General features: G+C 32.7%; 1 protein-coding gene and 1 long non-coding RNA gene across 3 annotated transcripts in view; one reads left to right on the top strand and one right to left on the bottom strand.

The window, feature by feature from the left end:
- LOC118186875 (protein O-mannosyl-transferase Tmtc3-like) overlaps positions 1-27,088 on the top strand; it is a 512,127-nt gene that overhangs the window by 252,626 nt on the left and 232,413 nt on the right. The gene's annotated exons all lie outside the window — the stretch shown is intronic.
- The window catches only part of LOC146993703 (uncharacterized), a 371,536-nt gene continuing 366,751 nt past the window's right edge, over positions 22,304-27,088 (bottom strand). For both annotated transcript variants that reach the window (XR_015038241.1, XR_015038242.1), the window contains exon 2: positions 22,304-22,687. This is a non-coding gene — a long non-coding RNA (uncharacterized LOC146993703). The remainder of the gene's footprint in view (positions 22,688-27,088) is intronic.

Below are 27,088 nucleotides of genomic sequence, written 5' to 3'. Positions count from 1 at the left end.
ATTGAATGGATGGTATCTGCATTTTAATTTGGAAGTTGATCTGAGTTATCTTTACAATATGTAGTATGGTATTTGCTCAATACATGCCAGGACTCTCATAAATATAATATGTGAGGTATGACGATAGTAGTGGACCAAAATGGTCTTGCAGAACTTTGAGAGACATCGTGTAGCGTAGGAAATAGGTTCTGCTGGATGTCCTTTTTCAAGAAATTACAGCGATATGAACAGCAGTCTCCGAGGACACATTGACCTTCGTTGTCGTCCAATTTGATACTTTCAGCGCACTAAGTAATCATATAAGTACAGATTTAGAAAGATTGTATTAAACCCTTGTATTAAACCTAGATATATTAGGTATTTTGGAAGCAGGAGAAGTGAAAAATGAGCGATGCTCTGGCCGAGACTCGAACTACGGACCTCTTGAATACGCGTCGAGCGTGCTAACCACTACACTACGAAGGCATGCTAACCTATGAAACGTGTGTATATTAACCTATAATTGAATTCGGAACTAACACACAATAAATAATTTTCTTTCCTTAATGTGTATATACACATTTCTGAAGGAAATTTTATGCGGGCTGAAATGTACATTGGAAGTAAAAAAAAAAAAAAAAAGAATTAAGAAGTGGATATATAATTCAGCATGAAGAGCTAAATTTCTACCACTTTAAAATTGTACATACTGTTATATAATTAATGCTTTCATTGTTCACCATTTTACGGAATTTTTTCGGGGGGGGGGCTTTTAAGGGATGTCAAAGCTGAAAACGGAACTTCATTTAGATATCTAAAAACAAAAATCAGCGTTCCCCTCGCTGAAATTTTAAAAATCTGTGATGAATGAAATACAAATTATGAATGAATGAAATAATAATATTTAAAAATTTTTCGAAAAATATTTTGCATTATAACCCATAAGTGTTTTACAATCATCTTAAAGCAGATGGATTTCTAAACATAAATGCAAAACACTAGACTTTTTTATTTAAAATTACCTAGGATATACGTGAATTTACATATTGGCGCATTTTGAAATTTGACATTTTCTTATAACCGATAATACCGCAAAATGTGGTTTGTGGCACTTTTTAAAATTATAAGTCCAAAGGAGACAATGAAATTATGTCTACAATGGAAAAAAGGAAAAAAAATAGGTTGCTATAAATTAAAAAGTTCGCCAAGTGAATTATTTTTGGAGAAAGCTGAAAAAAAATGGGCCAATATAAATTTTTAAATTTCGCCATAAATTTCGCACCAGATTTTACAAAATTAATATAAGCATAATTTGAGTCGTAAAATCGAAATATGGAAAGAATTGGCATGTCATTTCAGAAAAGTCCGATTTTGTGTCAAAATACCTATGTTAGAAAAATTCTATATATAAATCTAATAATCTAATACATATAAGTCGTCGTGCTATCGAGACATAGAAAACGTAATTTGAATTTCATCAATCGGCCCAGTAGAGCGGGAGATATAAGCATTTGGAACAGGACAGCATAAACAGCGCAGAGTTCTTTGCAGAGTGGAAGCTAAAGAAAGGAATGACGTAGTTATTGTGCCAAGGATATTTATACTAAGTACTATACTAGGTACAGCTAATCTGTGATTGGTTCATTTTAGGTTGTTATGTAATATGGAAAGATCTCGAATTCGGGAGAACAAATGAATTCATATATATACACTGGTGTGCCAAAAATTAAGGACGAAGTCGAAAAATTAGCATATCAGCTGAACGAAGAGGCAGAGCGGACAAAAAGACCAATCAGGAGATTAAGTATAGTGATGTACGGTATCACATTCGCAGATATACAGGTAGACGTAATGGGGGAGTGTCTGAGTAGTATAAAGTATGTTGTCAGTGTAAGATCAGTATTTCTGGCAAAGAGATTGTACGCCGTATAGCAGTTAAAATCACACCGAGTTGCTGCCTCAGCGAGAAATGGCGAATAATCAATCTGTTAGACGACATCTGGATGCTTTTACCCGAGGTCGAATCATTGGGAAGTTGGAGGAAGGCCGCAGTGTGACGTGTGGCTGCAGAGTTCGGAATTCCTCACAGCATCGTTTCGGAGACAATTTCAAACTACAGGAACAGCTATCCGGGGGTTTAATAGTGGTCGTTCACGAGGAACCACACCCGCAGATGACCGGTATATTGCCTTACAGGCCAGAAGAAACAGGCGGCAGACAGCGGGAAAAATCGCTAGACACACGACACAGGCGACTGGACGACCGATATCGCATTTTACCGTGGCCAGAAGACTGCACGGTGGTGGTCTGTTTGCACGACGCCCTGTACGGTGTGTACCTCTAACGCCTGCCCATCGGAGAAAGCGTTCTCTGTGGTGTCGGGAACACCGGAATTGGAAAGACAATGAATGGGGACGAATACTCTTTACAGATGAGAGCAGATTCAGTCTGAGTAGCGATTCTCATCGCATACTCATCTGGAGAGAGCGGGGAAGCCGCAATCATCCCTCGAACATCATTCAAAGTGACAGTTATGGAGGTGGCGGTGTTCTCGTTTGGGAAGGCATCATGCTTGGTAGTCGTACAGACATTCACATCTTCGACGCAGGTTCAGCCAACGGGACCCGCTATTGTAACGAGATTCTTCTTCTATATGTGCGTCTTTTTAGAGGCGCTATGGGTCCGCAGTTCCTTTTCATGGACGACAATGCACCATGTCATCGCACAGTAGCTGCCGAACAGCTCTTAGAGAGTGAGGATATTGAACGTATGGATTGGCCGGCACGATCTCCGGATCTCAATCCCATCGAGCATGTATGGGATTTTCTAGGCAGACGCTTGGCAGCTCGTACCTTACCACCAGTAACGATTCCGGAGCTTCGATTGGCGCTGCAAGACGAGTGGGCAGCAATGCCTCAACAACTCATTGACACCCTCATTCTCAGCACGGGCAGACGCTGTGAAACCTGCATAGCAGTCAGAGGAGATCATATCCCCTATTAAAGACCGGATGTTTCTTGCTGGATACTCATCACAGGGATGTTTCGGCCTTCAGTCGCATTGCGCTATATGCTACTTTTTCAATAAAGCTTCTTTTTATCCCTCTGATTTCTCTTTTAGTAAGTGTTGCTTACATTACTCATGTCCTTACGTAGTGGGGATCTTACGGTATTAAGTGTGTTGATTTGGAAAGCTTTTGTACAAAGTTATATTGAAAAAACCGTCTCGTCCTTAATTTTTGCACACCAGTGTATATAAGATATATATGTAAGAATAATATATAATATATATAAGAATATACTGTGGTGGCCACAATTGTGGACACTTTTGGAAATTTTTATGTTTTTGAACTTTGTATGCTCATAGAAAATGTTACGTTTCGCAAAATGCAAACTTGTATATATCATTTTAAAGAGAATGTATTACTGAATTTAATACAAAACACAAAATTCAATTATTTGCAATACAAAAAAGTTATATGTACTTTAATATAAATAAAAAACACAGTTATGAAATAGTTTCTAATGCCTAGCTTTCCTGGCCTATCACTGTTCTTGTTTTGAGAACCAATCAAATGTTAGTAACTGCCAGTAGAAGCTGACATCATGTTTACACCTGAAACAATTCATTATTTTGCTTTGTTCTGTAGAAGGAGAACCCGTTTCTTATACACTGCAATTACAAGTAGGAATTTTTGTAAAAATTTTTAATATTTAGTCAAGAAGCAATGACATCAAATAAAAGAGTAGATTGGTCACATAGAAAGAGATGTAATATTATAGTGTTACGAGAAAGTGGTCTTTCCTATGCTGAAATTGCAAGACAGGTGGGGGGTTCAGTGACTACATCTGAAGTCCGAAAGTTTTGTTTACGATATCAGGAGACAAATTCAATAAAAAACAAAGAAGAAAAAGGCCGAAAAAGGTGCACCACATCTATTGATGACAGAAGAATAAAAAGACTATGTCTCCAAGATAGAAAAATGTCATCAGCGGCTATCAGAATTGATCTGAATGATGCTGGTGTTTCTGTCAGTTCAAGAACAATCAGGAGAAAATTAACAGATGTTGGGCTGAGAAGTAGAATTCCACAAAAAAAGCCTTATTTTAATTTTCAGCAATGAAAAAAAAGACTACATTGGCAAAGGAACACATTAATTGGACAGATGATCAGTGGTCATAAGTTATATAGAGTGATGATATTAAGATATCGTTATTCGGTACTGATGGCCGAAAATATGTAAGACGTAGAATAGGAGAAGAGCTACATCCTGACTGCATTCAAGCAATTGTGAAGAACCCAGTTAGTGTTATGATTTGGTCATGCACGTCAGCAGATGGTATTGGTCGCCTTCATGTCATCGATGGGACACTGAATGCCAGAAAATACATTGACACTATTCTAGAACCAAAAGTTAAACCTTCCATCGGAGATCTCTTTTTCAACAATGCTTCGTTTATTTTTCAGCAGGATTCTGCTCCTTGCCACACGGCCAAAATATCGAAAGAGTGGTTTCGTACAAAGAGCATTAAATTGTTGTCATGGCCAGGAAACAGTCCTGACCTCAATCCTATCGAAACTTTGTGGCACCGTTTGAAACCTCTTGTCCGAATGAGGCGCCAATCAAATAAAAGGGAACTAATTGAGGCTATAATTGTTTCCTGGCATCATGTAATAACGAAAGAAGAGCTTAAAACTCTTAGTCAGCTCAATGCAACGTCGATGTGAAGCTGTAATCAAAAATAAAGGGTACCCTACTAAGTACTGATAACTCACTGCAATCATTACTATCTAACGTATATCGATAACTATTATCGTTTAACTTTTTTTGTATTGCAAATAATTTAATTTTGTGTTTTGTATTGAATTCAGTAATAAATTCTCTTTAAAATGATGTATACAAGTTTGCATTTTGTGAAACGTAACGTTTTCTATAAGCATACAAAGTTCAAAAACATAAAAATTTCCAAAAGTGTCCACAATTTTGGCCACCACTGTATATATATATATGTATATTTGTAGAAATAAAGGCTAACATTTGCATTAGTTTACAGCACAAAATTAAAAAATATTCACTTTTCTATTTCTTATGAATTTTATATGAACAATGCATATTTCATCGCTTACTTGGAAAGATGAGCTCGCTAAAAATTAAAGAACTATATTCTTTAGAGAAAGTATTCTTTTTTAGTATTAAAAAAAGGGTCGATAGGTTTCCACCCCGTCTGCGCGGGATGTACTTAGATCGTAATTGATTTTAACTCGAAATTTGCCAATTTTGTGGTCTTTTACATGAGTGTTAGGCATGGCTTGTTTTTTGTCGTCAAAAATGAGATCAGCTTGTAAAAACAAAGCATTTCACAGTGGTGCCAAGTCATTGCTACATAATATCATTACATTTTGTGACTTAGAAGCTGAGACTGGAGAAATTAGCAGTTCCATCTCATAGCCAATATAGCACAATATAGCAAAACAGCCAATTATAAATGATCAAATCAGCTTAAATAACCTAAGCAAGTAAGTAACTTCAAGTTATCTAAGCATATCAGCTTAGGTTGCTTAAAATCAATTTTCTGGCTTCTTATGTCTGTGCTCTTTGAACGCTGAACGAAATGAACATGGGAAACGTAATTACGAAAAAATCTCTACTACTTGACTCATGTATTATTTATTATATATGACGCCTTATTTTTAGAATAAATCTGTTCGAATGGTCCGTGCTTATGCTCCTAGTTGCGGCTGAGGCGGTCTAACTATATTTATATTCTTGTGAGAGAAAATTCTTAGTTCAATACAAGCAGCGATAAGAAAATAGATCGATTTATTTCTAACATTTATTGGCCAAAGAGGCATGCTAGTATGGGATTCTGCCAGCATTCACCATGCAAAAATCATAAAGAACTTCTTTGCAGAAAGATGAATTGATCAAATAATTATTGAAATGACCGTTCAAATCTTCAAGTTCTTGATACTGCAATAAACACCCCATCTGCGCACATTGAAAATACACTCACTTCCGAAAGTTAAGCATGGAGAGGAAAATGCTAATTTCCGGAAGCCAATCAGAATTGAAGATGATGCAATTCGCTACAGAGGTAGCTGGAAGTATGCAAATATGATAGGTAACAGCCAATCGCGCTTTCATGTCAAGAAATATGCAAAAAATGCAGTCTTATAAGAAGCCAGCTTTATAAAGGATTACAGAAGTTGATTGTAAGTGCTTATAGAAGGTGTTTAAAGCTTTCGTACAATTTGTTTTCAAGACATACGTGTTTCTATGACTTCCAGAAGACGAATGGAAGATTCTGAGCGCTGGCGTGCTGTGGGGCGCATTAAAGCAAGACCGTCTATCACAGATGTTCTTTTCTTCGGCTTGGCGTTCATCATTCTGTAACTTCACGTTTATGGAAACAATTCCAAACCACACAGGCAGTTGCCCGTAGCCGGTCGCCCAAGGGTTACAATCCCCGCGAAATATCGATATATTACAATTGTAGCCAAGGGGAATCGCAGAGCGACCTCCACACGTGTGGCATCTATGGTTAAAGCGTCTATTGGTAAGACGATATCTGCAGCTACTGTACACCGAAGATTATATATGAGTGGACTGTACGCCTGAGTACTTCGAGTTTGTGTTCCTCTATCCGTCTAATCAAGAGGGGCACGATTACAGTGGTGCCGGGAACATGTCAATTGGAATGTGTCTGACTGGGGCAATGTCATGCTTATTGATGAGTCAAGATTTGCTCTGGATCCAGATGACAAGCGTATAAGGATATGGCGTGAACAACTAACACGCAATCAGTCCCAAAACATCACGCATTCCGAGGCGGAAGCATTATGGTGTGGGCATTAGAATACCGCACCGACCTGCATATCTTTAAACGGGGTTCTTTGACGGCTGTCCGGTATCGAAATGAAGCCCTCAACCCATTGTGAGATTGTACGCTGCAGCAGTTGGCCTTACTTTTGTTTTAATGGACGATACCAAACGTCCCCATAGAGCTGACATCGTCGATGGCTATCTGGAGAGTGAAGGGATTGTGCGTATGGCGTGGCCAGCATATTCGCCCGACCTTAATCCCATTGAAAATCTTTGGGATGCTTTCGTCCGTGCCGTATGTTTACGTTTCCCACCTCCAGACACTCTTATTGAGCTGGAAACTGCTCTACAAGAAGAACGTCGATTGCTTAATTCTGTCGTGGTTGACCACCTAATTGAAAGCATGGTCACAAGGTGTAAACATTGTATACAGATGAGTGGGATCACATACCCTATTAATGTCCTTTTTCATTTTATGCTGTTTATTTTCACTTTATACATAATTCTGTTTAAGTCTCCAGTATGCCGTTATCTGATAACTTACAAAAAATATTGTTTTCATTTCTGCATATAATTATTGATTTTGTTTTATGCATAAATATATATGCTACTTTCCTGCCGAATTTGGTGTCAATCAAAGCAGTATTTGTTGGTTGTTTTGCATTTTACATCTTCGTGCTTAACTTTTGGAAGTGAGTGTAGAAGAGAGAAGTCAAACAGAAAATTTTGTAAAACCTCAACTGCAAGAAGTCGTTACTTGGGTTAAGATTGCATGGATAAAATAACTGGTAGCTGTATTTTCAATGGCCTACGAGCAGGCTACATAGACAAGAAGAGCTCATTTGAGGAGAGGTCTAGTATTCAACATGAGAGGATAAAGCCGCTGGTCTTAGAGGAAATGAATTCGCAAAACATTCAAGCCGGAATTCGTGACTTTTAGCTTTATAACGATATTCCAAAAGACGACGACATGGCTGCATTAGAAAAAATGATTTTGTTCATTTTTTAGTGTTTCTTGGATGTCAATGAATGAATTTCTTGAAACTGAAGAAATGTGTTCCTTGAACTTGAACAAATGTTAATTATTGTGCGTAAACAATAAGACATCTCCTGAAAATAAACTTTAGCTTGTCTCTTGCCGCAAAAATTAATAGAAGACTGGGCCTTATTTTCGGCGAAACATTGCAGTAACAACTATAAATAAAGTCTTGTAGCTGAAAGTGCCAATTTTGATGTAATGGCCGCTCTTACGTATAATTAACTCCTGTTCAAGAAGAGCACAGAAAGGGAGAAAATTATGAGAATTTTTCAGACGAATCCTTCATAAAGCTCTTACTATCAAGAAATTCCATCATTAACACATTCTAAAGTATTATTCTATATCAGGGCGAGAAATTTCTAAATATCGCCAAACTAAAAAATACAAGCGCCGCTAAGGAGTAGAGAGCAAAATAAGCTACATTTCGGATTCTATTTGATCCATTTACAAATGTGTATAGAATAGAATTTAGCCCACTAAAACATCTTATAAATTAATTAAACACTTAGAGTTACAATAATTTCGCATAACTATAAATTAATATATATAGCAGCTGCACACCAAAATGCAATCAATAGAAATGAATATACAGTAAAACAGATCAGATAAAATTAATCGTCCATTAACACAAAGCAGATAACAATAAATTAAATTACGCAATTTCATAAATAAAAACAGTAAATATTAAAGCTGCAAATTTATAATAATAGAAACATATTTACTGAAATACGCAGTGATATTCTAAAATTATGAGTTCGAAATTTGAGATTCAGAACGAATTATTTCAGACCATTTTGCCTCTGAATGGTTATTTAACTCGAGAACATCTCTTTCTGCTTGCAAGAATTCAAAGCAGTCATCTGTCCTGTAATCTTCTAGTTGGCGAGTCTCGGAAAACTCCATGTCTGTATTGCTGTTCTTTTTGGAGCAGGGAATTCATATGAGAGGTAATTCTATAAAAATTCCCCGCATTTAGGGGAAAGTGCGCCCTTAAAAGTTAAAGTAATAAAAAAGGCCTTCCACACTTTTCGAAGAACGCAAACTAGAAGTCACTTCTAATGAAAGAATCAGTCACGCATGCAATATTAAATTTAGCAATGGCGCATGTACACTTTATCCTCCATTGAACATCAGCATGGGAAAGAACATTTTTATTGACAGATGTTTAAGACAGTAGATATGCGCGTTCATGAACTGGGGAAAACAAAATCATCTTTATCTTATTAGCCAACATATAATGTTGGGGGATCATAGCAAGTTGTCTAACATGGTTAGACCACGGCGAAACTCGTTTTGTCAATATTCGTAGAGTGAATAATGTTAATTTAGTTACCTGAAATTTAAAAAGATAATTAGTCAGAAATAACTCAGCAGAATAATTCAGTTAATATGATGGATCGTCTAATTCTTTACATTAACTACATCTACAATCATTATGTTACCTGGTTAGGAAATATTAATGATAATGTAAGAAAGATCATAACCTGTAAAATATTGTATAGAGAGTAAATACATGTAAATTTAATTTACCATGATAATTAGGAAAATAAGAAAGCTACTATCAAAATTAAAAGATTATATGCCTGTCCACTAAAGCCCTTATTCGGCTTTGATTTTCACAAAAATTAATGACACGTATGTAATTCCATTCGGTATAGAAATGTTTTAAATGACGCAAGCATTCATGTTTTTGTATTTTTTAATTTTAAAAAAGACAAAAAAATCTTAAAGGTTTCAGATTTTAAATTACGTCTAAAAGGGGTTTTTTTAACGTTTTGTGTGTTACCTTTATTTATTGAATATCATGTTCTACGAACTCAAACTATAAAATTCAGTTCAACAGCAATATCGAAAATTAATTTTAAGATGAGCATATCTTTAGAATTTCCATTGTTCGCTTTGCTCGCTTTGAAATCGTTTATATTTTTAATGAAAAACTCGTTGAAGTGTTAGAAAATATGAAATCGATGATAAAACAAATTTCAAATTCAAATTAGGGCTTCCACATGCCCATATTCTATGCAAGGTTACGTTATTCAAATTTTGATGTCTCTATAGGTTCCGCTGTTTTATCACAATTCGAGAAACATACATGCATTTATGCAGATTCTTCATTACTTAATTTCTTTAACTATAAGCCAGGGCGATAATATATGGTGGCAACGATTTGAAAAGTGATACAGCCTTTTAAAGTTTACGACGCAAAATGCCAAAATGAAATTAATAATCCTTCAGAGAAAATTGCCCCTTTTAACTAATGAAACACGAAATATAACTTTTTATAATGTTCCTTGGTTCCTCTATTTACGTTTAGGAAGATTTTATGTGCATTACAAAAAATTAAAAATAAAGTTTGACTCCCGTGCGACAAAAGAAGGAAAGAGTTTTATTTGATTTCAAAATTGCAGTTTCAGACATTAGTTTCAAGTTGAAATAAATTAAGATTAATCGAGGGTTTTCTTAAATGCCATTCATTGAGATACTTTTGTGATATACTAATATGCAACGTTCTTTAATTTATAATTTTGTTGCAACTGCTATGCCAAAAGTGTTTTCACATAAATAATTTATAAGTTTCGAAGGATTATAAATGCGTTATGAATATTCTTATACAGATTTATCATTTTAAAATCCTAATTTAAATGTCATGCAAAATTCATTAAATCGGAAGATTTTTAATTTTAATTTATAAAGGTATATTCGTATGACAATATTGAAAAAAGCTTACTAGTGCATCTGCACAGAAATGCTAATCGAATAATCAATTATCATCAAAAAACCAATCCTGAAGGGATATTTTGTTTTTAATTAAGTACAAATGCAAACGTTTCGCTCTGCGTGGTGTGTACGGCCTCTGAATATGATTTCCGATTCTAAAATTAAATATCTTGGACAATTTTCTTCGTACGGGCTTCACAGTTTTTGTATTGCGCTTTTTATAATAAATACAATATTTTCCTAAAAATAAGCACAGAGAGCAAGGAAATATATAAAATATTATATTTTATAGTTTTCAAAATTTATTTTGTTTTATTTATAAATACCAAATCACGAATATTTGCTTCGTTTTAAACACCTAGGTAATTCTAAATATATGTCTACGACCAACTCTTTCGAAAATACAAGTCAGATGAAAGACTTTGCTGAAGCAGAGTATATGTTAATTACACCTTCCCAATGCAGTGGATAACTTTAAATTATTTCAGAAATACTAAGAAGACAGAAAAATAACAGTTAGTGTCTTTATATTGTTATCAAAAGAACACGGTTAATATATTTTTCGGTTGCTTTTATTTTCTGGAGTATAAAATATTTTTCTGTCCTAATCATCCAAAACGCTATCAATGATTAGGATGATTAAAGATAGGAAAAAAATATTTTTTAACATAAATTCTCCTAATCACTGATTTTCTGATTTAGAAACCTTATCTCGATCCTTAAATACTACGTAATGAAATTCTTTATTACATTAATCTAGGATAAGTGAAAAATAAGAAGTATACCTATGTTAAACATTATATTAGCAACCATGGAAATATGTAATTTCGAAAAATTAATAAATAAGAAATATATATTAATCGCTTAAAGAAAGTTTTCGATCGTTCCAAGAGAAACGCGCATATTAAAATATGCATAAGTGTACTGTCAACCACTTGACATACTCAAATATTCTTATAGATTTAAAAAAAAATTAAAGTAAGGTATATTTAGACAGCCAAAATACTTCTGTAACATTAAGGGAAAACTTTTATATTTCAGATACATATTTTGCCTTTGTGTTATTCGTGGTTTTAAATTAGGTATTATAGTTATATTTTAACATAAATTCGAAATAACTTGAAATTATAGGTGAAAATTTCCAAATTTGTTCCAGATTTTAATTCTGTTTAAAGAAGCTTCACTAATTAAAGTAGCATTGATGAAAGCAATAAAATTAGTAGTCTTTATTTAGAATGAGAACATTATATGTATAGATATTAAAAATTCAAAAACTTAAATTAATAATTTAGTATATGTAGATTAAATTATCCTACGAAAATTCTGAAATTGCAATACAGTAATCTAGAATTGTTTAAAATTTGTATATTTTAGAATTGTGTTAGAATAAACCTATGAAATTTTGAAACAACCGTTTAGGCAATTCACTATTATTTTCTAAAAAAAGATTTAATTAATTTAAAGTGAGCTTACAAATGATATTAAAATCATAATATACATTTTGGATTATTCATATTTTCATGCTCCAGAACAACTTTTTGAAACGCAATAATCTAAAATATTAAAACCTGAATAATCCAAGAGAACTGAGTCAAGTTTTGTTCCGCATGACCTTTTGAGCAATTAAAAATGAAAAAAAAAATAAATCAAAGAAATTGAAAAACTGAAAAATTGTATTCAATATTTTCTCTTCATGCTAAAAAAGTATACGATTATCCTGAGATGATACAGTCTCGCACTAATAAATGCATAATTTATAAAAATAAAATTTACCATTAAAAACATAAATTGCAAAGGCATAGAAAATTACTTAAATTACACGTTAGATTACATTGAAAATACAGTGGTCAATTTAACCATAGAATTTAAATTCACTAAATATTTTACACATAACATATTTTTCAGTTTTAATCGTAATGATAAATAAAGCACTATTGTAGAACAATATCAAATAATTTTTAACTCATTTCAAAATATTTTCTAGACTCATTAGGTTGTTTTGAAGGAGACATGAAAAACGTGCAGTTCCCTTACCAGGACTCAAAACCTGCACCTTTCGAATATGCGTCTAGTATGCTTCTCGTTACATCACGAAGGCATGAGGAAAAGTTTCAGAACTTTCAAGTTGTCTAAGAAAATTAAAAGAATATAAGAAACTTACAATAAATTATGTAGTAAACAACCAACCCGTCTTTGATAATTGTGTAACACAGTTGCTATTTTTATTAAAAACTTAAATTTACATTTATTTAAAAAAAATATTAACATACCATCTCGCATACATTCCCCAGGTTTAGAATGAAAGAACACCTCGCTATGCGAAATTTCTGCCTAATTGGCAGTGTGAGTGAAGAGATAGTGATGGTGCAGCGATAATTGATGGTTTTATGCTAATCGTCTGCCGCTTAGTTTATTAACGATTCTAAACTGAAGAACCTTCCAAGTTATCGGAAGGAAATTTCTGAAACAATGGCAGATTTGGGCTGTAAGTTCAGTAAAGTGCCTTGGGTGCAAGTTAGTAACTAGCACTAACTTCATTTTATTTATAAATACTCGAGGAAAATCTCTTTGTTTTCAGATAAAGTTAATTTGACTACCAGAAAGAATTACTGGGTCTACTAAGCTAAAATTAAATAATTAAACAAATAAAACCACTTTATTATTGCTAATTGCATTATAAAACATTCTACGACATGCTTTGGTATTTACATTTCACATTCAGAGTCTGTTTCCTTTGAGCCGTTCTTTATTATAATTATGTCATAACAGAATTTCTTCTAAGGCCATGGACACATTATCTGATGTGAAATATAGGAAATAGCAAAATTCACATAAACTGTAGTAGATGAAAAGAAAAGAAAAATTTGAAAAAACATTTGACGCAAACGAAGCAACCCCATTTTAGGATGCAACCCATTATTACGACGAACGAAGCAACCCGTTATTAGAATTTTAGATGTATATTTCATGGGACAATTCCGCATTAGAATAAAAAAAATACAGCAGTAGTAGCAAAATTATTATATAGTATAAATCATTGAAAGTATGGCCACATTATGTGAGTAATTAAAACTCGAGTCTGTGTTCGTTGTTCCCAAAATTAAAGCGTTGAAATTCTGAAACATGCATTTCCGAATACTCCAGAATATAACAAAGAGTCCTCTTTTGTGAAGTTTATACTCTTAAGAAAGCATAAAAAAAGATCTGTAAGTATTTTTTCTTATTTCACATAAATGAAATTTTAGAAAATAAGAATAGCACAATTTCACAGAGATTTTTCCAAAGAAACTTCATTCCGCCGTAGAATCAAATCACAAATATCCTAGAATTCTAACCACGACTTGTATATTGTAGACCTTTTCAGAACAACGTTATTTGAAATAGAGCTATAAAACATGCAGAGTCCGAATCCTCACATTTCTGTGGATTTACACCGCTTGTAAATCAACTATTTCTCTTCTCTGAGAAACCGAAAGGGCATAAAAGGAGAGAGAGTAAATCATATTTACGGCACAGATTTGGCGTGAAAGCAATTTTTTCCTTTGGATCATATGATATTCTACCTATTCGTGAAACTCATATTGCTTTTGAAAGATGAAAGTTAAAGAAATGGTTCGTTACCATGACAAGTAATAAATAAATTTGTAAAATATGGGATCGGTCTTTAGCTGTAGGGTGTTTATGCATTTATTTATTAACTGTTAAAATGATTGCAAAAGTATTCGGAAATAAATACATTATTCATAGCAAAAAGGGTATAATAATTCACAAATTCGCCAGAAACAAAATTGCGCCATTACAATTTCAAAATTGCGCCATTACTTAATTCACCTGTGTGCCATAATGTCCCTAGCATTGCCTTAGAGTGATACGATAAATTAACACAAAAGTTGATTTTAATAACTTTGGGAATATTTCATGAAACTCTAGTTGTAGAAGGAGGAATAAGAATTTTCCAGGGATAAGAGTATGAAAAATGGGACACAGAAGCCAAGGGAGAATTACAATGTAATAAAATACAAGTCGCAAGTGCTGCAGTGAAAGGCATCGAGTTTTTGATGAAATAGTGAAACATATGGATGGGAAGTTTCGATAAATTAAACGGAAAACATTCCTTGTTTTGATTTGGGAACAAAACATAGACTTGATTTCTTTTAAAACAATTCCATGATTTATTTTCAGTTGCTCAAAGAATTCTTCGCTTTGTTTGCACACACAGAAAAATATCCGAACTGATATATGTTTTTTGTATGATTTTAAAAACAGTCGAATTTTGTGGACTTACACTACTAGCTGGTACTGATAGTTTGCATTTGAGAATTACAGCCACATTACTGTAGTTATAGTAGACATTTTTTACCAACGAACTGACTTCGGGTGCCATGAGTGGAAAATTACCAGAGGATAATTACATTCAAGTGAACGCTCTTGGCTGAAACTTCAAATGTTACTTCATAGTTTCAAGGTAAAATCATCGTTCATCTCTCACTAATTAATTTTTATTATTATGGAAAATTAATTTTGTAATTTTCCTCTTTACCGTAAGTATACATGGTATTTCTCCTGACTTGAAGACACTTGAAACTATAGAGAGCTGCCTTAAAAAAATGTCATTGTAATTTTTAATAATATTTCTAAGGTTTATATACAGATACTAAAATATAATAATAATTAATAATAATGAATTAACATAAGTATTACCACTTCAAAGCTCTATAATATATAATTTTTAACAAATAGGTATAAGGTATTTCTGCCACCTTCTTAGCATGCCTTCGTTGTGTAGTGGTCAGCACGCTCAGCGCGTATTCGAGAGGTCGGTGGTTCGAGTCCCGGAGAGGGCATTGCTCATTTTTCATCTCTCCTGCTTTCAAAAAATACCTAATGTCTCTACAATGGCGCCCGAACTAAAGGTGGTGGATGATGATTCTCCACCACCAAGATTTGGTGATTGGGTACCCTAATCCTTAGTCGCCCTTTAAAAGGGGAAGTATGTAAAGTATTCTCCCACCTTTTTAGCATGCCTTTGTGGTGTAGGGGTCAGCACGCTCGGAGTGTATTCGAGAGGTCCGTGGTTCGATTCCCAGAGAGGGCATTGCTCATTTTTCACGTCTCCTGCTTTGAAATAACCTAATGTCTCTACAAGTACTAGGCAGTTTCTCTTAGAACATTCTTCACGAAGGCATCGTTTCACATCCGAAGAAAGCCCTCGAGTGCTTCGACTTAATCAATTAATCAATAGAACCATGGAAATCTGTTTACCATTTTGAAACTTTGAAACTCTTCTTTCAGAAAACTCGAGAATGTTTAGCTGTAGGTTTTAGGTTATCTAAAACTCTTAATAATTCGAAAAATTTTTAAATGAACAAAAACAATATTGTAAACTGTATATGCAAGTGTTTCGACAATAATGGAATCTTGAGAATGTTGAATGATCCTGCTCACACTAAGTAGCTCCCGTCGAAAAATTTCAACTTAAAATTGAAATTCTGCTTAAAATCGTAATAAGCAGTTATACTAAAGCATCTGCCTAAACAATTTACCCAGTGGGCCAGCTTTTCCCTCGATGGGGAAAAGAAAGAAATTATAGAAATAGCTATCGTTCATAGCTAGATTATGCTGTTTTCAATATATACACATTGTCGTTTAGTTCAAATATAGATAAATAACATATAAAGATAAATGAACATATAAGTACGATAAACAAGTAGAAAAATCAAAATGTGAGCAAATATATATTTATACACTTTAATAAACCGAAACTGTAGCATATAGACACAATATGATGCTGTAACTCATGTTATTTATGCTCCCGTTTTTTTGTTTTGTTGCAGCATATTAATATTTTACTTCGCGCTATTTTAATTAATTTATTTATTTATTACTTTATGCATTGTTTATTGTAATATTATTTAGTGTGCGTATCGTATATTTTTTCTGGTTGGTAATAAATATTTTTGTGTATTAAATTCTTCGCTTTTTGTAACATTTGTAATCATGTATTTTATCGTAATTGTAAATAGATATTAAACTTGCAAAAATAGCTCAGCCAGAGATATGATGACTGTTGAATATGACTGGACCTTGCCGACAAATTATTGTTGCTTGCCGACATTTAAAAAATATTTATCAACTTGGTGATAGTTTGTAAATCTATATAAAATACATTTTTAGACGCTGGATCAGATTTCTACAATGATCCAGTTCTTTGTTCTTCTTTGGGAAAAAGTATAAATACTGCTACCGTTAAAAACTCGAACCAGTTGACATTTAGTGTAGCGTTGTGATTTAAGCTTTTTGCTATGTAAGTGACTTTGCAATTCATTTAAACATGTTTCAACTTCGAAGTTTTAAATTTGAAACTACGCAGTACTGTATTTCAAAGACAGAATTGGCGAGGCTCCTTTCTGCATTAAGACATGCAGAATTATGTCTTGCTTCTTTTTGAGAATTCTTTAACTAATAGTTTCATTAGTACGCAATGTACTAACTGATGATATTGTGTATTAATCGATGTTATTGCGTATATCGATGATATTGCATGTAATATACGCAGTATCGATGATGTTGTGTGCGATCAATGACATCATTACATGCATATAGAAATAATGCACAAAAGTGGCATAGTAAGAATATGGGGTGCCATAATATGGAAAAAGCGACTCATACTTAAATGATTTTATAATTACATTTGTATCCTTATGATTTTTACATAGATATAATATACGGATATATTGATACGGATATCAATATATTGTCGCAAACAACGCCTGTTCGTGAATTGAGTTCTTCCTCTGCTGAACTTAGATATATGGATAAAAATATTAACAAGCAAACTGAATTTAAACATCGAGATAAGAAAACAGGCAGTTAAATTTATGTTAATCAAGACAGATAAATTTAAATGCATTCAAAGCAAGTGAAGTATTTCGAATACATCTAAATAAATAGTAAATGCTGTATAGATATAAATTAATACAACATAACTAAAATTCGGTGAGAAATATAATACAGTAAAAAATTACCATGTAAAAAAGCTTCAATACATATTAAATACAACATGCACTGAAGCATTTTCGTATTGCCTTCTGGATATGCATAAGATGCTGCAGAAATGCACCTCTAAACTATTCGGATTCCCTCAAAGATAAAAAAGGAATAATTTGTTTAGCTAACTATAATTTACCTTACGTCCTAGATGCTATGTTGTTTTCTACTTCCAGATAATCTTTGTAAAGCCAATTTCATTTTTTATTTTCTTTCAGCACCTTATCCTATTTCATCTTATCACTTCTTGCTGAAAACAAGACAAAAGAGACTATCTCGTTAAGAAAGTAAAAAGCAAATAATATAATTCAATTTGCGAGTTGTTTAATTTTCGAAAAGGATTTTCTCAGCAGAAAGCCTCAGTGAAACTCTAAGATGAAGAAATTACCAACAGATAGGGAAGTTTCCAAATAAAAAAAATCTCGTGGGGAAAAAATTCAGAAAAAAAAGCATTTAAATACTTTAAACGAAATCTAAATATCTGCCCGGACAGACAATCGAATAAAAATCTATTTCGAATTGGCGCAAAAATATATTTTTGGGAGAGAAAATGCTTTCTAAATGCACATAATCTAATCAAAACACGGCAAAAAGCGCTTTTTTACAAAGCAAAATAGAAACGACAAAAATCTTTTGCACCGAAATAAAATTCGCTAATGGCATTTCAAGAAGCAGATAGCAAGCTCTCAGACGAAACGAGATTACACGAGATTTAAGCAGCAAAAAAAATGGCCACGCGTCGCTTCGTCCTATTATAAATCACTCTCCCAGAAACGTGACTGTCGCGAGAAAATGCATTAAGAGCGAAATCTTTAAGTCAGAGAAATATTCCCACCTCTTCGTCGATAACTAAAATTCCAAAAAAAATCTGAAATTCGTAGATCATAAACAATGGAATTTTGCAATTTTTAAAGAACTAAGCAATTTAGTTTTGGTATGAAAATGAGAGAACAAAAACATTATCTCTGCTTCGAATTATGTTCTGTGAATGCCATTTGGAAAAAGGCAATTATGAAGTACATGTTCGTCTTTTATGTTTGGATGCTTTATCTTTCGTGACTTAAATAGCAAACATGCTAAAGAAAATAAAATATGCTCACAGTCATATTTCTTTATTAATCTCACTCTTATGAATTTGTCGATGTACATTTCTTAGCTCTCGAAGCTGTTCCAGCGACACATTTTTTAAGAAAAGATAAAAAAAATATCAGATTTAGCGTGCTTGTGATAAAATACTTCAAGTTGGGACTGTAAACATACCATATTAATCTTACGAAAATCTAGACTGTCGATTTACAGGATTATTATATATTCTTTTCGATTTTTTTATCCTCCGGATTTAAAATTAATGGCATTTCAGAATGAATACAATTTGAATATTTGATATAAAGTAAATATATGGGTTAAAAAACGTTTTTAAGCATGATAAATGCCAACTTCTCAAGCAAGTATCATAAAAGATTTACAAATATTTTATTTGAGAGCAACCTCTCAAGAATATATCTAGATAGAGGAAGTAATTCTCCGTGTATAATATTTGACAAGAAATCAATTCCGAAATTTAAAATTGCTGTTGCAACTGTCACAGATTTTTAAATACGATTGTTAGATCTCCACGGAAAAAAAATCTCCCGTTCTGCTGGGCCGATTGACGAAATTTAACCTTCGTTTTTTATATCTCAAAAGCGCGATTTAGGTTATATATTAGATTTATATAAACTATATAGCTTTGTTCTAACATAGGTATTCTAATACAAAATCGGGCGTTTTCTGAAACGCGATACGAATTTTGTTTCCATATTTGGATTCTACGAGTCCAATTATGCCTAAATATTATAATTTTCTAAAGTTTGATGAGAGACTTACTGAGAAATTTTCAAATTTGTCTTGGCGCTCTTTTTGCAGTTTGCGCCAAGAATAATAATTCACTTGGCGAAATTCTTAATTTAGGATAACCAATTTTTCTTTCCCTTTTACTGTGCACAAGCGGAATAAAAAATGCATCGTTCATTCTTTCAAATAATTTTTAACAAAGGGCGAAAACCGTATTTGACATTATAATCTCTTACAACATATATGGCAAGTTTCAAAACGCCCCAATATATAAATTCACGTATATCTTCGGTAATTTTGATGGTTTTTTTTTTTTTTTTTTTTTTTTTTTTTTTTTTGTGTGTGTGTGTGTGTGTGTATGCCTAGAAATACATCTATTTAGAGATGATGGCAAATACTTTAAGATTATAATTCAAATTTTATAAAAATTACTAAAAACTATAAATTTTTAAAACAAATCCGAAAATTACTGCAAATTTTATTTGGATTGAGCCTACATTTCGAACTGTGAAGGAAGAAATCCAGTAACTTTTATTAAAAAAAAAAGAGATATAAATAAATATATACTACATTCAATTAACATTGAGAAGCTACGGTTTTGAAAGCTAATTTTTTAAAAGCAACTCGGCTGATTTCTACAAAACTTAGCACTTTGACGCAATTTGAGTAGTAACCTCGAAATATGGAAAAAATAGGTATTTCGTTTCAGAAAAGTTCGGTTTTGTGTCAAAATACCTATGTTTGAAAAATGCTATATATAAATCTAATACATATCCAAATCGCGCTTTCGAAACATAGAAAATGCAAGCTAAATTTCGTCAATCGACCCGGTAGAATGGGAGATATAAAAATGTACTTTTTTTTTTTTTTTTTTTTTTTTTTTTGTGCAAGGTATACATCCTTTCCTGACACACTACCATGGAAAGAATCATATACTGTAATCTTAGTGGGTTTTAGTAGTTACCTATCAAAGTCAGATATCCAGCCAGTGACATCCAGTGTTTATTTAGGTAATGATAGACTTTGTAACAGTCATCTCTCATAAAAGCTTTAGTATTTTCACCTGATGATTTATAACTTTGTAGTTCTTCTATCACGAACAGCACTAAACGAACAAAAGCATTACATCTTTTTTAAGTTATTCGTGGTAACCGACTAAAGATGATCGCATCTTTGAGATTTATAGGAACCAAGATAAATACTGGGAGAGAGCGTCACGAGATTTGTGTTCTAAAATGTTAACTCCTGAGCAGAAAAGCAAACCCATCTGTAACCTTAGGCATTCTTGTTATGGAGGGTTTTTGGGGTATATATATCATGGGGAAAATAAATCCTCAAATTTAGGGCTATAATTTTTGAATAATGTAGAAAATTCTTATAATTCTTCATAGTAGAATTTGTAATAGCCTCCCACTTTTCAAAATAAAGAGAAAAAAAAGAGATTTATCCTCTTCCATAGCTTGAATAGAGGCAGGTAGATTAAAGTGAAATTAGAAAGAGATTTTTTTCAGCTAACTAATTAATGATTTAACTTGTCATTTCAGTTCAAAGTATTCTTGCATACGAAAACTGTGTCTGAAAGTATGAGCATTGAAGATGATGATATCAACTCCACCATCCTTTGAAAAAGCAAATGTTACATTAATTTCTAATGATACGATGTGCTTCTGATTCCAGTATACTAAAATGTTAAGCAAGTCTACAATTATATATAAATACACATATAATTCAAATGTTAAGGCACACTGATTGGCAACAAGCATGCGAAAGATTCAACAATCTTCTAAGAAATAAATCCCTATAGATGTACCTAATATTACTTATACACAGCGTTTAATAACATCTCTACTTGAAACGAGTTTCTAATTAATGTATTCGGTTCCTTGTAAGATGTTAAGCAATTCCTTGAGTTCTTATGTTTACTTTACTCTGATTTAATTAAATCTTAGACATGAACTTGGGAAAATGATTTCATGCAATTCCTCACATAAAATTGGGAAATATAACTCGGTTTCGAAAGCTAAAATTCTCTCAAAATTCCCTGTGGAAATTAAAAACTGTAAATAAAATATATTTTTTTAAATAACGAATAATGTTTTCAATAATGTTTACTCAGAACCTGAAGCTAGTCTCTTCCGTATTTCGGACAGTTCTGAGCAAACAAATCTGTCAGAAACATGTATAACTATATATGAAAGCTTCTGATTAACTGTTTAAACTGAACTCGTTAAGCGTTAACAGTTTTGCTGTTTTTTTTTATTTTATTACCATATAATCATGAAAAACACAATATATGATTTTTTAGCATATTCGCATTTATGGAAAAACAATCGTTTAGTTCGCACGTACACTTTCACAAATGTATTTCCGTGCCAGATCCATCCCCAAATGTGATATATTCCGCAAGAGATGAAGAGAAGGAATGACCTTATTTGTTTACATTAGCTACATATAAGTCACGTAGTCATATAGTCGATCTCTGAGGTTATCGGAATGTATCTCATGTTTTGCATTTTTAATCTAAATATTTTAAATTTCTATAGCATGCTTAGAGACAAATAAAAAAATCCACATGGGTCAAAAACTTTTATTTACAAATAAAAGTTATGTATAATTATTTATTACTTATTGTAGCAAATAAATTATTCTAATTGTATTTATTGTAGTGCCATTCCTTGTTGAAATACAAATTATAATACAATTAAACAAATTTTTAAATGTAAACCAACATAACATTTTTAAAAACATTATTCTTCACCAATTACGTAACATATATGTTAGAAATATCTTTTATTAATTATAATATAGCATAAAAAATAAAAAATAATTTCATAAAAATAATGAATGATGCTTTTCATAAAAAATATGAGTTGGATATATTATAAAAAATTCATTCTAGTTTATATCAATTAGATATATGTCTAAAAGGTTAATTACATTTTTAAACTCTAAGGATTTACAGAAATAAGTTTTATTCCTTTTAAATTATCTTATTTGATTAATTAATATTATTACCATATTAAAACTGAAAGAAGAACAAACGATTTCATGTTTTACGTAAAGGCTTGAATCAGCTATGCATGAGGGCTAGTGAGAGTTTAGAATCTGTGTTCCGGAAGTGACAATCCTTTCAAGGGCTGCTTTTAGTTTCCTTCTGTTCTTCTCCATCTGCTTAAATGTCCAAGAAACGGAGACCATATACTCAGATAAATATATCATCCATGTTCTGTTGGCCAACTGTATATATCCTGTAATGAATTCATGAGTGTTTTACTCTTTCGCAGTAATATGAACAAAATACGATACAAAAAAAAAACTATTTTTATCCCGTTTCAAACGAAGCACAAAAGATGCTTTTTTTCACAAAATTAAATACAAAATTAAGTAATAACAAATAAAGATTTTTTCATTCTAAATGCGCAACATTCTGAAAAAAAAAACAGAAACTGATCTTTATCTTCAAGAGCAGGCGACAACGTAGCGACAACAAATCTTGATTTAGGGCCACCCAATTGAATGAAGAATTCAATCAAATAGTCAACAGACTATGCAACACTTTTTTCACCCGTCTGGGCTCCAGAATCCAAAGAAGGAGAACACCATTTCTCACTGCATGACAATGCCCTCAATTGTTTTAACCAATGACGATGCCCTCAGTATCTGCATAGGCAACAGAATATTATAACTAGACGATCGACGATAAAGTCCCTCGATGCCAATTGCGTCACACTAACGTTAGACCAAGAACAAGACGACCAGTCCCATAAGATCAGCATGCCTTGTTGGAACTGTACGAGTCAGTTCAGTTCCAACATGGCATGCTGATCTTATGGTGGTCTTGATAGTCTGGAGTGTTTTTTCTCTTAGCAACGTTTGGAAGTTTGGGTACTTTGCAAGAAGCACCTTCATTGCATCTAAGTACTCTAATCTGTTGGACTGGCCCTTATATCCCTTTATGTTTTCCTGCCATCCTCATGTAAATAATGTTTAACAGCAGGACACGTCTGTCGCAAGGTTACCACCTGGTTCAAGAAGAACTTCCTTCTAATCTCCCTCCTGAAATTATTACCATGGAAAAACGGTATTGAAAACCGTAGGAATACTCTGAATGAAGAGCGTAAGTATATCACGCATCAGTAATGTCCATAGCTGATTTACGGGAAATTCTAGAAGATTTTTAATAAGCAATTAGCTCTAAAACACTTCCGTAGAGTACTTCAATCCATGTTCATTGTATGGTAAGCATTATCAAGGCCAAATAAGCATCAGCACTTTATTAGGCAGGTATTCCTAATTCATTTCATATAATTTAATAACATCTGAATTGCGTATGCTGTACTTTATTACCTTTCTATAATATTTAAAACAACGAAATAATTAAAATCGTTTAAAAAAATTAACATCAAGCTTAATGTTCATCAAATAAATAAGAAAAGATTCCGTTAACTGAACTTCTAGCTAACTGAAATATTACATTATTTTAAAAGAATTCTTCTTAAGAAGTCATCAAGATAAATTAAATTTTGAAAAATTAGCTTAAATCATTTCCGTAAATGTTCTTTTTTGGAACATGTATAATTTAAGAAGCCAATTAATTGGCAGCATCAACTGCCAGCAACCATTCCTAGCAGTAAATAAAAAGCAAGCTTATTAGAAAGATGTATACAAATAAAACTTAAAATTAATAAAATTAATCGATTTTTTTCTTCTAGTTTTGGAAATAATGTCCGACTATATTTACGACTCTTTCACGTAAAATCATTTTTAAAATATCCTTTCTATTCATTTTTCTTTAAGAATGCCTACATATAAACATTTCTCAGAATTTTTTTTATATTAGTTTCCTTAAGTTTTGTGAGATTCCAATGACTTGAGCTCCACCAAATATATCTAAGATCTGAGGAAGGGAAAAGGAAATAAAGAGGGAAAATATGTCCCGAAAATGTTCCGAAATTCCAAAAAATTCTCCCATAGCTGCAGTTTCATTTTTCGGCGCTATATTTATTTCGTTCACTAGATAGGAATTCGGAAAGCCATGAAGAAGTCGGAGTTGTTAAAGTTCTGTATAAAAATGAAAATTCTGTCATATCCATTGGAGGCGTATAGAAATATTTTTTCTGGGTTTTAGAAATTCAAAAGCTTAGACTGCTTGAAAGGTTTATTTGGTCTTCGATTTGTACGATAAAATAATGTATACTAAATTATGATATTCACATTTGCTATTACACATCCAACTCGCAAAATTTTTGTTTTGACTGAGAATCGAACCAGATACTTATCGTTCTGCAGAACAAGGCTATAACAACAAAGTTCTTATGGCCTTTAATCATTCGGTCTTATCCTTTCTTTATTTCTCTATTTAAATATATCATGACACTTAATGTCTCTTACGGAAAAAACGAATAATAATATATTGTCAATAGAAATCGAAATTTCCATGTCAGCTGCATCTGTAATGTATTTTTCAAAGCGCAAGAGTATATTGTTTATTACTGCAGCAAAGTGAATTTTGTATTACTTAAATAATATTCAATTACATATAATTAGTAACGATATTATTAGTAATACATCTACCGTAAAAACAATGGCTCCTCTCCAAATATTTATTTTCAGTTTATAAATATCAGTAGCGTAGAAAAAGTAATCACTAATATCTCAAATATTTCTCATGAAAGTAATCGAAAGAAATGGAATCATATTTCCGTTACTAGCAGTGCTGTCATAAGCAGTTAAGAATGTCCAATCCTTGATTGGAAAATCAAAAATGTACTTTGCAATTAGTTTTAACAGAAATTTTAACAAACTACAAACAACATTTTTAACAAAATTTGCTGTTAACGTATGCTGCTTATAGAACCTTAAGAATGAGCAGTCTTAAGAATTAGCTGTTGCCAAATTTTGAATGACAGCGATAGCAGTTCTTAAGATAAAAGTTTCATCTTCCAAAAATTAGTTATATGTTTTTATTAGCCCAAAGGGCTATTTGCGACAATTCACTGTAAATGGTGAATCGCGTTTCAGTTTGTTTAAACCTAATATTATCGCCTTGTCTTATATTTAAAGAAATTAAATAACGAAGAATCTGCATAAATTTATCTATGTTTCTCGCATTGTGATAAAACAACGGCACCTAGAGCCATCCAATTTTGAATAACGTAATCCTTTGAAGCTGGAAATGTAAAAATTCAATTATGCCCTTGCCAGGATTCCAACGATAGTTATTCCTATTACGAATCCGACTTGTTACCAGCTATACGACGAAAGTAGGTATGAGGGAAAGCGTAGTTTCTTCATTATTTAGTAGTAGATTCAACACCATTATTAGGCCTACCAGCGGCCGAGCGGCAAAAGTGCCGGAACATTGGTAGTTCGGTCCGAGTCTCGAAACCCGCGAAAGGGCTGGCTGCATGGGCGCTTTTGTGTTTTTCCCAATGTGTATAGGAGCTAGTTTCTCTTGTAAAGTCCTACACGAAAGCATCTCTATCCTTAGGGAGACAGCCTTCGAGGCTTTACCGTAATCACATAAACCGAAACCAATAACATTATTTATTCAGGCATTAGTCGCAGCACTGCCGAAGTTTCCAAATTGAATGGATCAAGCAAGAGATACACAGGAATGTTTAGTTTTTATTTACTAGAAAAATAATCAATATATGTTATTAGATATGATTAAAATTGCACGAAATTAAACAGAGAAAAGTCACGAGGGAAAAAAGTATTTTCGGTTATGTGCACAATATGCAGGAGTTTGTCATGTGATTTTTAAATTCTGTAAAATATGTGCATTTAATTTTCGGAAATTTGAATGCAGTTTTATTTCGTATCATATGTATGTCGCCTCAGTAGCCAAATTTAATGCACAGCGTAGATGATTAGCAGAGTATAAAAGTAATATAACCTTAAAAATTGATTTGATGACTCCCTATATTCCAAGCACCATTTTCCCGACAGCTAAAAAAATCGAAATAACGGCGAATGAAAAATAAAACAGTTTCCGCGTAGCTACACTAGTTTTTATCATCATCCTTTTGACCAAACAATATGCAGAATTCTTTAATCATATGGTCGTTTTATTCACTTGTGTTTGTTCTTGATGACATTATGAATAAATGTTATCTCCGCTTTTCTGTAATGAGATATGACATTTTTTTTCTAGTATCCATATTTTCACAGTATATTTTTGGTGAGGGCGTGTTTCTTTTCGGTAGAAGATTTTCCGTGTCCCTAGGAAAAATATTGTCCATGTACAATGCTGAAATGTGATAAATAAAAGAGCAGATGAAACTGAAATCAGTAAGATTCATGCTTGAATTAGTGTTCATTAATGCAAAAGACTTTGACAATCACGCACCATTTCCATCTTTTATTTTTAATATATTGTTTGAACCAAGGACCTTGCTCAAAATTACTCTTATTAGAGGTGAGTTTTCTGACTCTTGAAATATCATTGTCGATGTCTATTCGTCTTTAAGAGCTGTTGATAAACTTGTAAATTTTTAAATCTATTGCTGACATAACATTGGCTTTAGATAATATTAAGATTACTTATTTTTATGGCAATGACATCGAGAGGTATCAGTCTAAAGAAAAACTTGTTCGTAGACGGCTTTCTATTGGAAACGTTCTCCTATTAGGCATTTATATACAAT

This window comes from Stegodyphus dumicola, chromosome 12, assembly GCF_044657685.1.
Source record: "Stegodyphus dumicola isolate Sdum_Otavi_A_Nest chromosome 12, ASM4465768v1".
Classification (NCBI taxonomy): domain Eukaryota; kingdom Metazoa; phylum Arthropoda; class Arachnida; order Araneae; family Eresidae; genus Stegodyphus; species Stegodyphus dumicola.
This window is presented reverse-complemented; position numbering and strand designations above follow the sequence as displayed.